Raw genomic sequence first — 14,144 nt, forward strand, 5'->3', positions numbered from 1 at the left:
AGCATGGACTTATACTTGGGCCACAATCCCTTCAGAGGTATACCTGCTGCAGCACAGACGTAACCATGGCCACAGAAGCTTTGAGGTGTACCTGCTTTGGCATGGGCTTATCCATGGTGACAGATGTTTTGGGGTGTCCTGCTCCCATGTGGACTCATCCACAGGTCACAGTGCCTTCAACTCGAGTTCACACTGGAGTTCCAGCTTGTCCAATAGAGCAGCACAGAAACAGCAGCGATGCCCTGGCCATCTGCCAGCCCAGGCGCATTGCCATTGCTGTTATCAAAATGTTCCCCGGCACAGCAGAGTAAGATGATGAGCAGTACAGCAAGCAGTGAAAGCAAAAAGCAGCCACTAAAGAGCACTAGCGCCTAATATACAGTAAGGCAAGCAAGCCCAATGGCAAGCACGGGAGCCTGTCACTTAATAGCTGAACAATGATAACAGTTATAAATTTGATCTAGCACATTCCAATCAAATCTGTTGTTATCTTGAACCCTTCAAGCCCCACACTGGACACCAAAAAGGACTGTCGTGGTTTAACCCTAGTTGGCAACTAAGCACCACTCAGCTGCTTGCTCACTCCCCTCACAGTGGGATGGGGAAGCGAATCAGAAGGGTAAAAGTGAGAAAAATTGTGGACTGAGATAAAGACAGTTTAATAGGTGAAGCAAAAGCCGTGCATGCAAGCAAAGCAAAACAAGGGATTAATTCACTACTTCCCATTGGCAGACAGGTGTTCAGCCATCTCCAGGAAAGCAGGGCTCCATCACGTGTAATGGTTACTTGGGAAGACAAATGCCATCACTCTGAATGTCCCGCCCTTCCTTCTTCTTCCCCCAGCTTTATACGCTGAGCATGATGTCATATGGTGTGGAATATCCCTTTGATCAGTTGGGGTCAGCTGTGTCTCCTCCCAACTTCTTGTGCACCCCCAGCCTACGTGCTGGTGGGGTGCTGTGAGAAGCAGAAAAGGCCTTGGCTCTGTGTAAGCACTGCTCAGCAATAACGAAAAATATCACTGCATTATCAACACTGTTTTCAGTACAAATCCAAAACAGCCTCATACTAGCTACTATAGAGAAAATTAACTCTATCGCAGCCAAAACCAGCACAGATATACTTATAATTTTTCCTGGATTAAAGTCCCAATTGTCTCTACAAGCCTCATCCTTGTCCTTTGGTCCTGTTATTTTCTGGATTTGTGGCGGTTGCATCAAGGAGAATCTACCACCCTGACTTTGCTCTTCCTGCATACTACTTCCTGCATACTACTTTCCATCTTAACTCAGGCTAACACAGTGCTTTCCTTGAAGTCTCTCTGAAATTTATCCTAGTTGTTTCACAACCCTTCCAGCTTTTTTAGTGTGCTACAAAAGACTTAATTCGATTTGCCTAGTTATAATTATTTGCTACTTTATGGGAGTGTTGGATTCAGCCCATATTCTCCTTGGAAAAACACAATCAATGTGTGAATCTATCGCATATTTTCTGGAGTGTGAACATTATAGTTATTCACATCAGATTGCAAAATCCACCTTGATTTCAAGTCTAACCTATGTTTTCCTACTTTCACCCTTCAGCTTTGATTTCTAGGGACTCCTGGCACAAGGTCTCTAACTATAAGCTATAATTGCTCTAAGAAGTGGAGAGCCATCCTGGTAGCAAAATTTGCCTGCAAATTGTAAGGGCTGAAATGAGAAGCTTGAAACTGATGAGGCATCCTGCTCAAGGAAAGCATCTTTTCTCCCCATCTTCCTGAAGACAGATGAACTTTCAAAAATTTCACAAATAGGGAAAGATACAGACAAAGCATTAAATTTAGGATATCTGTTCTTTTTCCAGAGATTTGTAATCTCCTCTGCTTTATTAAGTAAAAAACAACCCTAGCTTAAAAAAAGAGAGAGCAAAACTTTTGCTACCAGGAAGCTTGATCACATGGCTGATTTGGCTCTTGAAGGGTTAAACTGTAAACCAGAGAGCTCACTTTTCAGGGAGATTCTAGGAGTTTAAGTGACAATAGGAGTTTGGACTTACTGCTGGGATAGGAAGTTGGACGGCAAGGTTCAGCTCTTATGAGGGAATCTAAGAGTAAGCCAAGAGGCCAGAAGGTTAAAGGGCAGCGCTCAGGCTTCCCATCGGCTCCAGAGACTCCAAACATTCAAGCATTCAGTGGCTCGATTCCCTCATGACAACCAGATGAATGGCCAGTAGGGATGCGGAACTAAAGCTGATCCTGCTTTCACCTCAGTGTAACTTGTCACCCACCCTCATTCCTTTAAATGGAGGCAATAATTGAAGAATAATTATACTAAAAGTCATAGGCAAGAAGAATTAAAGAGAAAAACATCGTTTCTCAAATGTCTTTAAGCCTAATTCCCTGTATTTTTAACTGCAACCAGAAATGTAGATAAAACCACTGCATGCTCAGGGAGCTCTGACTCTACTGTATCTTTCTCTATGTATGTGTGCAGTAAGGTATATTTTGCAATAAATATAGCTTTTTAGAGGACACATAGCTTACTAGAGCTTCTTAGAGGATGTAGCTTATAGGGCTTGCTGAAGCTCAGAGCACATATAAGTTAGAGCAGTAAGACTGGAAGTTAAGAAAGATGAGCAGAGCTGTTGCAGCAATCATTCTGAAGTAGAAAGACTGATTAATGCTATAACATTTATTAATGACTCCAAGCAGCTAGGCAATATGTACGGTCCTGCGTGCTGCTTTTGGTTAGGATGAGAAATGTATTCCGAGTTCTGCTTTGTTACAAAGACCATGCACAATTTTTTATTTCCCTTTTCATTGTAGATAAGAAAAAAGTGAGAACATTGTTCACAATTCCATGTGGTTTTCCAGCTGTTGCTTTTTTTTCCCCAGTTCTTTCCTTTTTGATAGCATTACACTACTTTTACTTCATTTAGGCTGTTTCTACGATGAATAAAATAGCACCTTATTGCAGTCTTGCTTCCTGGTCTACATTAGCTTGCTGTCTGTCCCTTGTGTTTGTTTTCAATCACTGTGCCCGTGTATTTTACCTTCTGACTGGTTTTGCATGTTTCGAGCAATGGCTTCTATAATTTCTGTTTTCTGTTTTAGTAGAGGAATGAAAGCTTCATATCTAGATCCTACATGGGCACTAGCATGCTTCCAGAAAATTGTACACAATCTTTCTTACAACAGCATTTTCATCACAGTTTTTAGTGCAGACTAATTGACTATCCCCTGCATGTTTTTGCATCCTGGCTTGTTTACAATAATATACATATATAGCTCCTGTCTTAACCCCACAAGAAAGTCAAAATTTGAGCTCTGGTTTTCTTTTCTTTATTTAGCTCTCTAAAAGTTCACCATGAAACCAATGAACAAATGAAAAAAATTAATCTAGATGTTTTAACCATGCCTAGAGGGCCTTCTATGCCAGAGTTTGACTGTCTTGCAAAAGGCTTACTGCAATGCTTGTAAAAATCTATTTTCGACTGTTGCATTTGCAGGAGACAAAAGATTTATTCATAATCTCATATGCTGTGCCATATGAGAAATGCAAGTTTGACAACAGATATTGGTAACAAGGGATTTTTTTGTTCAATTGTTTTTTTGGCAGGAAGTGATGGGGAAGACATTAAAAAAAAAGCAAAAAGCTGTAAACACCAGATCTATATAATGAATCTTTTAAAGCAAAATACATGAAATTTAGCTCCCTGGGTGCTGAAGCAATATATATGAGACTAGTTACTATGATTCACAAAGAGCCATCTTGCCGTTTAAGTATACTTTCAGCTACAGCAGCTGTTTTGATTCATAATCTGTGCTATAGCAGGGTTTATTTTAAAATACCAAGCAGGGGACAGGGCATTCAAACATCAATTACTTAACTGAGAGGATTCAAAACCTGAAGTGCTTGAAACTGAAATGAAACACATGGCAAATATTTTGCTTCCTGTCACACAGGGGATCCGATCCTGCAAGCTGCATGAGTGCAAAGCTTCAGTTCATCTGCAGCCAACAGGTGAAATTCTGACATTATTGTCATCAGCCGAAACCTTTCCTTCACTTTCCACGGGACTGCTTTGTCCACAAGGATGTTCTCTGAGCAGGGTAGGGTAAGGTCTCAGAGTCTTTAAATTCTTGTCATTTTAAGTTGGATTCCCTATGGGCTTGTAAATATAAAATCGTTTAATGCTATTTTTTGGAGGTGTTGGAAGAATGACAAAGAATGTCATACCTTCCATCTCCGGGAACGACTGTTTGAATATTTGCATTCGGCTCTTGCAACTGTAATTAGAGCCAGTCCACTTCACATCAGCACTTCTCTGAGAATTTGCATTCAGTTCTTCCTGCAACTTAGTTGCAGCCTGTATATGGCAGAGTAAGACAAAAAAAAAAAACAAACCCAAACCAAACCCCTATATATATGTATGTGAACATATATATATCTCCCTATATCCCCTCAATCCCTTTTCCAAATCAACATATGCTTATCAGGGAGGAAAATACTGGTCAGTAACTATTAGTCTTTTCCTGTATTTGGTAAGACAGCACAAGTCCTGATCTGCCAGCCCCAGCAAATAAGTCACCAGCCATGCAGCGTGCGGGATCCTTTCGCCGTGCCTTGGATCACTCACATGTGAGGACTGCGTGGATAAATGATTTGCAGGATCGGGCTCAGACAACACCTGGAATTGTCAAAGCCTTCAGACATACAGATGGTTGAGAGGAACTTGTATGTGGCACTCAAATTATTTTGTTAATGGTGCCATCTCCTGGTAGCAATTTGCTAAGCTAAACTTTGCCCCCACAAACTTGTTAAATACTTCTACTTTCCATTTTAATACCATAACACTGAAGAGAGGTAAACAAAATAATTTAGATTGCTTTGTCTGCTAATTTTATTTTTATTATTTAATAAGGCATATTCAAATAGGAAACAAGCTCTTATTAAACAGTGGTGCATTTTAGAGCATAACTTGCAGGATATAGACCCAGTGCTATTTGAAAAGATTATATTTTTTCCTACTCAAGTTACTTTGACTTACTTCTTTCATAAGTATCATACAATATAAAACTGAGTAAAGGCAGATGATACAGAAGGCAATGGGTCTGCATACCAGTGCAGAGCCTAAAACACCACATTTTGGGGAAGCGATCGTGCAGTTCAGAGTGTGTTCAAGAACGTTTGACAAATGAACAAAGGAACTGTACACTGGAAGAGACTGATGGTATGCTTAAGTCAGTAAGAAACATGTCTTAAATTTTTGAATGGGACTGATAATGTCTGAATGCCATGTTCAGAGCCTTGCAAGGACTCACTTTTCAGGAGATCTAAGAAATAAAGTGCTGTTGAATTTGGAAATACTAAGTTATCACAGTGGAACAAGAAAAATATCCAAGTAGTGGACCTGATTACCTGTTATTACACTGAGGAAAAGTGTTTTCCTGAACTTACCCAAAAATTTCTTTCACTGATACAAAAGGATTCATACCTTTGTATTGTGGCAAAGGTATTATAAGCTCATTTTCTGGAGCACTAGTTCTGGTTCTGCCACAGACTTTGAGGTTACTGTGAAAAAAATGCTTAACTGAGATACATCTGAATGCTTTGTACCAACATAAAGAATTTGTAACAGGAGCGATGGTAGTTTGTCCTTTACAAGACTTCTGTAAAGATCAATAAAATAAAGTTTGCAAAGTGCTTGTATACTACAAAGTTCAGAACCACACAGTATTTAACTTGTAATACAATTCCTGTAAATAGGTAAAATTCTTAGTTATGCTGAATTTGGCTTTTACTGTACATAGATTGGATACACAAATTTCTGTAGGATAACAGGGCAGCTACCTTTGCAGAAACATACATGGTGTCCTGAATGTATGGATAAGCTTCACTTACAAGTGGGAATGGACATGCATTCTGTGTAAGGACTTTGCTGCTACAGATTCCATTTTGATGCAATGTTTGTTTTTCTTCACATTGCTATGCTTGGAAACCAGCACCAAACTTACTCTCTTCTGCACTTGAACAATGTTATCATACCCCAAAGTTTAATCAGCCAACCCCTCTGTCTTTTCCCAAGTGTGCCTCTTTGACTGGAGGAAAGCAGTCTTGTACTTTCATTTGCCACCTATTTGCCCCTATTTTTCCATGCTCATCCTGTTGCCATGTAGCATCTTCTCAGTCTTCCCAGCTAAAGAAAAGGAGATGCAAAGGTAATCCAGTACCAAACTGGCCACTTGAGGACAGCAGATAGTTTGCCCTGACAAATGTAAAGAACCTCTAGCAGAAAGATTTTTGTGGGAAATAGGTCTTATTCAATAAACACATAAAGGAGCCCAACCATGGCCAGTTTTGGGAGATCTCACACAAGAATCACACAGGAAGATAGATATTCCGGGGGAAGAGACCATTTCTATTCACATGTGATGCCTGATGTGCAGATAAGCTGAAATGGTAGCAAGGGAAAAAGGAAAAATGCTACCATAAGTAGCGTGTGGACTACAACACAACAATTTGCAAGGGAGTGGAGGAGTGAACCGCACATCTACTGGGAAAGATCAAATTGTGTAAATGGCAGGATAATTACTTGGGGAATTCTAACGGTGAATGGATGTGAGCTACACACAGAATTGCTCAATAGAGTTGGGTATCTAGTTTGTGCAAAAAACTTAGCTGAACATAGACTTTAAAAACACAGAATTAAGAGGATATTACAATCAAAATGGTGGGTAACAAGGCAAACTGTCAAAGTTTTCAATAGATACTAGAGGCCAGACACTGAACAGTTTGAAAGCAAAGCATGGTGGAACCAAACAGAAGGAATATCAGTAGGTAAGCAGGAAAAAGAAGTCTAAGAGCAATAATCAGCTTACATCAATTTTTTGGTGGTTTTATATCTTACCTTTCTTTTTGTATCCCCAGGTGTATCTCATTGCAGTTTAGCTGTGGTTTTTAACTTGTTTATCCACTGTGCTGCTATATTTCAGAGAAAAATCATGTAGATCTAGAGACAAAAACATTGCATTTGGCTTCTGTGAATATAAGTAAAACAGATTAATTTTTACGTTTATGAGTACACCTTTTCTTTGACCAACCGTTCTAAAGATCTTTCAGGATATTATTTATATTCAAATTGTTTAAAGATTTTTTTTATGCAAGCTAACCTTTTTACTTCATAGAGACTCTTTGCACAATATGTTAATTATCAATTAAAGAGCTAATCATTTCAATGAATATATTTGAGTTATATATCTTACTCTTGTCTTATTGACTAATGTTTTGAACTGAAAGTGGGGCATTTAGCACTCTTTCTATGCAGCATTATTTTAAAATTTAGCTGGAACTGGCTGCCTGCAAGTAGCTTGGCAGCACCGCACTGTGAACTGTGCTGACTAGAAGCTGCCAGAAGTACTATATCGATCCCTAGCTGTTGGGCATCTGCTTCTATATTTAAAAAGAAGTTATTTCTTTGTTATGGAAATTGAAGGCAGAGGGGAACCTTGTTGTTCTAAAACACAGAGTAATTAGTAGTGGTAGAAACTCTGAAATATCCTGATATCAGACAGGAGGAGACTTAGTACCTGTCTTATAATGAATTATTGTATTTTCACATTAAAAATGTCATAGTAGATTGGCATATTACATACTTCATACATGCCTAAGGCTTTGTAAAAACAGAGCGATCATTGATTAATTTTGAGAAAAGCCTCAGGCCTTGTTATGCATCTCAGTTACTGAACTCATTTATGCAGCTATCCAAGATGGCCAGTAGGTGGCAAGGTACACAAATGCACAAAACTTGTATGGATGAAAGACTACAAATTGTATGAGAACTACTTTGCAGTAAGCCTGAAAGGACTGTAACAGCAAAAGACATCTCTCTAGTGAGAGATGTCCTATAGAATTTAAGCATTTTCAGTTTTCTTTAAGGACGATTCCTTATTGAATATTACACTTTAATAATAAAGTCTGCACTGAGTTGGAAATAAGTTGTTAATAAGTAGCTACTACAAAAAACAAAAGTATGAAAAGATATTTGGAATGGAATAAAATCACACAGTCCCTTATTTCACAGTTATCATGCAAATCAGACAACACAAGGTCTGGTTACTGGATGGCTCAGAAAATTGCCAATACCCTGGTATTTTTGTCTTTGATCACCGGTTTGAGTTCAATCTAGGATGGCAATAGTTACCCACTTGGCTCAAAAGAGATAGCTTTGGTGGTTTCAGGCAATTGCACAACTGTCCACATCATAAAATGATGACAGCTACTTGGCAAAGTGATTTGAAAAGGGAGGCTAAGGCTTTGTCTGAACAGTGAAGCTGTGCTACTTATGTGGACTTGGTGAAAGTGATTATTGTCTGGATCTAGTCACACTTGTATCCTTATTTCTGTATGAGCAGGGATTTAACCTGTATAGCTATAAGAGACTTTTTTCTCATATAAATACGTCTACTCTAGAAGCTGTGCTGATATAATTTTACTGGTAAAAAGCCCCAGCTTAGGCAACAAAATAATACAAATATTGAGAGAGGATTAGAGTAATAAATTAATAGTTTTGTCACCCTTAAGGCTATGAATACATGAATAAGTCTGCGCAAAACAAATTAGATATAGAGTATGTGGACGATGATTTTAAATATCTGTGACAGCAGAGTTATTAAGCATGAAAAATACTGCAGTATTTATGATACTAGTCCTGCATTCTCTGCATTACTTAGCCTTCCCACTCTGTTGTCTCTTTCCCCAGAGCCAAGGAGGTATTATCTTCATAGGCTGTCTACTATCACAGTGGAAGAGCTGGTAGGCAGACTTCCTCCTTCTGTCCAAAAGCTGCCTGAACCTCCTTTCAAGCAAAAGCACCTAGATGATCTACAGTAATTCTGGAAACAGTGGAGGTCTGTGAGATGCAAAAGGAACTGGGTGGATGCAAGGGCTTGTGCAAGGGCAAAGGGCCCTAAGGCTTTTAAAGGAAGGGCAAGGAGTGTCCGCTGCCCCAGGCACTGGAGCCTCAGCCACAAGATGCTTCCAGGGACAGGCAAGGTCAGCTTTGGCTGGAAGGCTGGGAAACAAGAAGCAGAAGAAATGATAGTCCTAGTACAGTCACTGACACCTCCAGCCTCTTGATCAAAAGAGTAAATTATGTAATGCAACCATGCTTTTTTTTCACATAGCTCTGTGAAGGATTTAAGTGCTATCACCCACCAGTGACACACTAGTCTATTTGTGCGTACATTCTTCATTACATTGATCTGCAAGATTGGTTTCTCAGTGTTCTTTGAGAGGTGCTCCACATTTTGCATAGGGATAGGAGATGCACAGATGCAGTTTCATATAATGTACTATGAAACTATATCCTACTTTGTCATAGTACTTTGTTAGCAACGTGCCAAGAGATTTGTGCTGAACAAGGTTGGAAACCCATGGTTCTGCCACAGCTAGCTAGTGCCTGTTACGAGGACTTCAAGGGCCATGCCTTTACTTAGCAGCTAGCATGCGGACACTGCGACCTCTGAGGTAACTGTGGTTGTAGTTGCAGGAAGTCTGTATATTTACAAGTTCTTTAAATGTCTGATGAAAAGATTTCTTTGTAAATGGACTGTAATTCCCACTTCACACACGCAGTATAGCTTTTGCCTCCCACAGAACACCTCATCTAAGGGTGCATACTCTTCAGATATATCCAGGTTGACCTGGAAAGGTGAGAAAACATCACCTAGTATGCCTGCCTTTTTTTGGCTTTGAGTTCCAGATTACTGCTCTCTGCTCCCAAGTCATTCATTTACTTTCTTTGTCTGTTTGCCATCTACAAATGGAGTTAAATATAGAAACTTAATGAGGGGCTGACTGAGAATATTGTACATTCCTGCATATTTTTGGATGTTCTATTTTCCAAGTGTCATTAATTGCCTAAGAAAACTAAGATATAAGTCCAGATAATGTGTGGCTGTGAAGCTACTCTTGTTTTGAGACTGCTTTTGAGGCTGATTTTTTTTTAATGTGAGCTTGTTTTGAGCAAGCCAGTTCATGTATTTAAACCTATGTTACCCCAGCTGTGAAGCATGAACAGTGGTATTTGCTTACTTTCTCATTCAAGTGCCTACTTTCTCCACTCTCAAGTGGCTAATAGTCATAAATTTGTAGAAAAGGTAAAAGTATTGCGCATATCAATAGCTGCAAAAAGAGGAATAGAATTCTGGATATTTAGCAGTTTTGCTTTGTTCTCTTTCCAGTTTCTAAGTACGGATTCATCATCCTAATCCTACAACTTTCTCTGAATTTCCTGAAATGTCATGACCTTGAAAACCAACAGTCTGTGAAATTTTTCCTTCATGTTTTACTGAGTTCTGAGAATGAGAAGGGGTATTTCAATTTTAAATACATAATACTTCCTGATAATGCTTTGCTTGTTTAATAGCAACTCTTCCAACTTTCCATTAAAGTATATGCATACACATACATATGCATTTTTTTAGGCAAGGGAGCCTGTTTTCAGGCCACAATGAATATGAAAAGACCATTATCAGACTCAAAGCAGTTCATCTTGAACTGGCCCATTTTCTGGATAGAACTTTGATGTACAAAACTTCCCATTAGGATTAAGGTAAAGCCGAGTTCAGTTCAGGAACATAAAAAGTGCTCCTTATTAAGAGCTCCTTATTTCCCTATGAAAGACTACAGTCATTATGTTTCTACTAGTAGGTCTCATTTGGCCTATTAGAGGTTTTCCAGTCTGGCACCATGAGCCAAATGTCTACTCTAACTTTTCACCACTTTGAGCCATGAATATTCTTGACTGTACATGCTTTTGAACATAATTCCTTTTGACAGATTAAAGAATAAAGCCTGTGGATATATACATTTTACATGAACATGGTTTTTTAACATCACCTTAATTATTGTTTTTATTAAGATTCCTGTTCATAACACCTGTAGTGATCATCTGTGGTGAGCACAAGTAGAGATACAATGCCATGAGCAACAGCGGCAAGGTTAGAAACCTCATCAGTCCTTAATTACTCACTGAGGACCTTAAGTCCTATTTCAGAAGATATCAGGAAGCCTGAGACACCTAGAAATCCTCAGGGATTCAGGCTTGCAAGCTGATAATTCACTTTTGAGAAATGTAATTAAGGACCCTGACACATGACTTCTGGCAAACCTGGCTACAGTAGTGCAATACCCTCACTCTCCCTCCTGCCCCTTTTCCAGATGTCTCCCTGTGGCAGAGCTGGCAGACGTAGCATCGCAGCTCTAATTCACAATTGCGCAAATTAACTTAAACATTAAGATAAAAATTCTGCTTAGGTGCTTTTGAGGTCAAGTAGAAAAGTTGAAATGTTCTATTTCTGCTCTGTTATAAGGCCAGTAACAAACAGCTGGAGGCTGAGACAATAACATCTTAAACTGCTGCAGCTGTTTACTTGGTAAATGTGAGCCAGGTCCCTTAAGTCAATTTTTATTTTTTCTTAAAAACATGTCAGCACACTTTCCACTTATTAAATTTAGTGGCCTAACTGCTCAAAATGAACTCATGTTCTTGTATGCCTAAGTCAACAGAGGAACCAGAACCAACTACTTGCTTTACAAAGGGTAGTTATTAGGACTTTCTGAAAAATCCGTCCCCATTAAAAGTGTAAGAGGTCGTCACCATTAAGTCACTATTCATTTTGGAAGTTATATCGGAAACTATTTAAGTTACAGTTGGCAAATATATCATAAATTCATATTGGGAAATAGTTTGGATAGAAACACTTCACCAGAATCTGCCAATTTTTGTCAAACTTTGGCAGCACACACGTGCTTACAGATTTTGATATTCGCCTTAAAGGCACGTTTTCATGGTGCCTGTTTTCCTTGTAGCTCCCCTGGTTGGCAGCCGGCCTGGCAGACTTCTGCAGCGTGAGGCCTCAGGCCCTCCAGGCTCACAGCAGAGCTAGACGCCCTAGGGTGTAGAACCTTAGTGCTTGGATGCCCAAGCAAAACATTTCATTTCATGGGACTTTTCACAATAGCAGCTTTTCAGTCTGAAACTTCAGTAGACTTTTCTCAAATTCTTATTTGTGAACACCTGATGTTCAAGTTTGTAGATGTGCTTAGTAAGGCAGCAAAATAGTTTACAATTCTTATAATGTGTGCTCCCTGTTCTTCACTGAAGCAAAGCAAAGATCAGTAAGAAGCACAGACAAATATTAGCTCACCTAGTAGACCCTGATTGCAGCATTCACTTGCTCCAGTTGCTAGGAATGAGCTAACCAAAAAGCAAGGTGAAACTCTGCAGCCCATTCAGGTGTCAAATTTGTCACCACTGAAAAAGTACCTGACCTACCAAGACAGTTCCTCTGGTTTACACTTGATTTGGTTGAGCTCTTTCCCATCTGGCACATGCACCATAAACCCCAGGAATATGAGACTTTTGGTTCAGATGCCATAGGCCTGGTCATGAGGTAGAAGGTGGCCAGGGCAGTATGTGCCTCCTTTCCTTTGTTGCTAGAGTAAATTATAGCCTATCTTTCTGGAAAAAGAAAAAAAAATAGTATCTGTGAGAAAGTGATAATGGAGCAAAGTTTGGGGTGCTGAACAGCTACATGGATGGGCCTTTGGTTTACCTGCATGAAGCAGAGCTCTTCCAGGATGTCAATATTTTGGTAGACCTATCTGAATAATACTGCACCGTAATCCATAATTACTCAGCTCTGATCTTTCTCTTTATGTCTTATGGACTGAAGTAGTATATGGCGGTTAACCTGCCTAGTGATTAATTCTCTAAATTTTCCCTAGGATTTTTCTTTTTTTTCCTTTCTTCCCAATTTCACAGGATGCCAAATATCTGTTCTTGTTAGTCCAGTAAGGGTTTGGGGTTTTTTTCAGCTTATTAGCATTTTCCATGTCACCTCTGTGACTTCATTGTCCAGGATAAATTCAGGTGTACAGAAGAGGTATTGATTTATCTAATAACATAAAATAAATAAACTGTTCTTTTTAACCCCTCAAACAAAAAAAGACTGTTGTTGACACAAAAACCAGATGGTTATTGCCTTGCCATGAGGTCAGGATTTACAACTTTCTAACCACCAGAGAGGTGAGATTCTAGGAAGGCTTTTCAGTAGTAAGGTGTAGAGGGGAAAAAGGAGGGAGGAGGAAGAAAAGGGGAAGGCAGAATATCCGACTGGTTTTGAAAAGATCCTGCTAAGCTGAGAACACGGAGGTCTGATGTAGTATCTAAGCCAATGGGAGACAAGGCCCACTGACAGGAATTCCCTTCCATCCTACGATGTGAAGCTGTGGCTGGATGGTCACACATGGCTGAGCAGCTGTGCGACAGTTCAGCTGTACAGGTTGCACAAGTGCACGCTTTTTGCTCACCTTGCTTGCTGAGTTAGTTACACCAACTGGACAAGACACTGGATAAAGAAAGTGTATCTGAATGAATAAAGACGACGGTAGACGTGAAAATGGCAACTTAACATAAATCAGAAGTTTTAGCTTCCAAGTATGTGTCAACTACTTCTCTGCACTCCACAGCTAAGCTTTGACATGGTAAACGTGTCTACAGATGTATGATTAAGTGTACACATGTGCTTGATATGCATATGATATGCAGTAGCGCAGCAGAAAAGGAAATACCATCAATAGATCCTCAGGTTGCTATTTATGTGCAGCATAACCACTGTTGGTTTTGCTTCCGTGATGCATGTGCAGGAACTGTTGGCCTAATGGAAAATGTAGAGGCCATGGAAACATTACTACAGCAGCCTACCATTCCTTTTTTCCTGAGTAAAATGAGCAAAGGAAAATCATGTAGGACAACACAATCCCAGATTTGCTTCAGTACACTTTGATGCTGATGTATCTGGAAGAACAAGTTTCCGTTTAGGCTGAGTTAGGAATCAGTGAATTCATCTGTCTTGGCTGAACTGCAAACAGTTCAAATTTCACAGTACAACATTTTTGAACAGCAGCAGGGAAAATTTTAATTTATTATATTGGCTAATGGCAGATTCTTTTCTGAAGAGCAGTGAATATCTGCACAAGTTCCTTAAAGAGATTAAATAAGCTTCAGTACTCAAAAACAACAGGCATGGGGAGGAAAAAAGGTATAATATGCCCCTAGTAATAAAACAAGAGTTCCTTTGAAATCATGTTTAGTAG

Source organism: Pelecanus crispus, chromosome 6 (genome assembly GCF_030463565.1).
Source record: "Pelecanus crispus isolate bPelCri1 chromosome 6, bPelCri1.pri, whole genome shotgun sequence".
NCBI classification, from domain to species: Eukaryota; Metazoa; Chordata; class Aves; order Pelecaniformes; family Pelecanidae; genus Pelecanus; species Pelecanus crispus.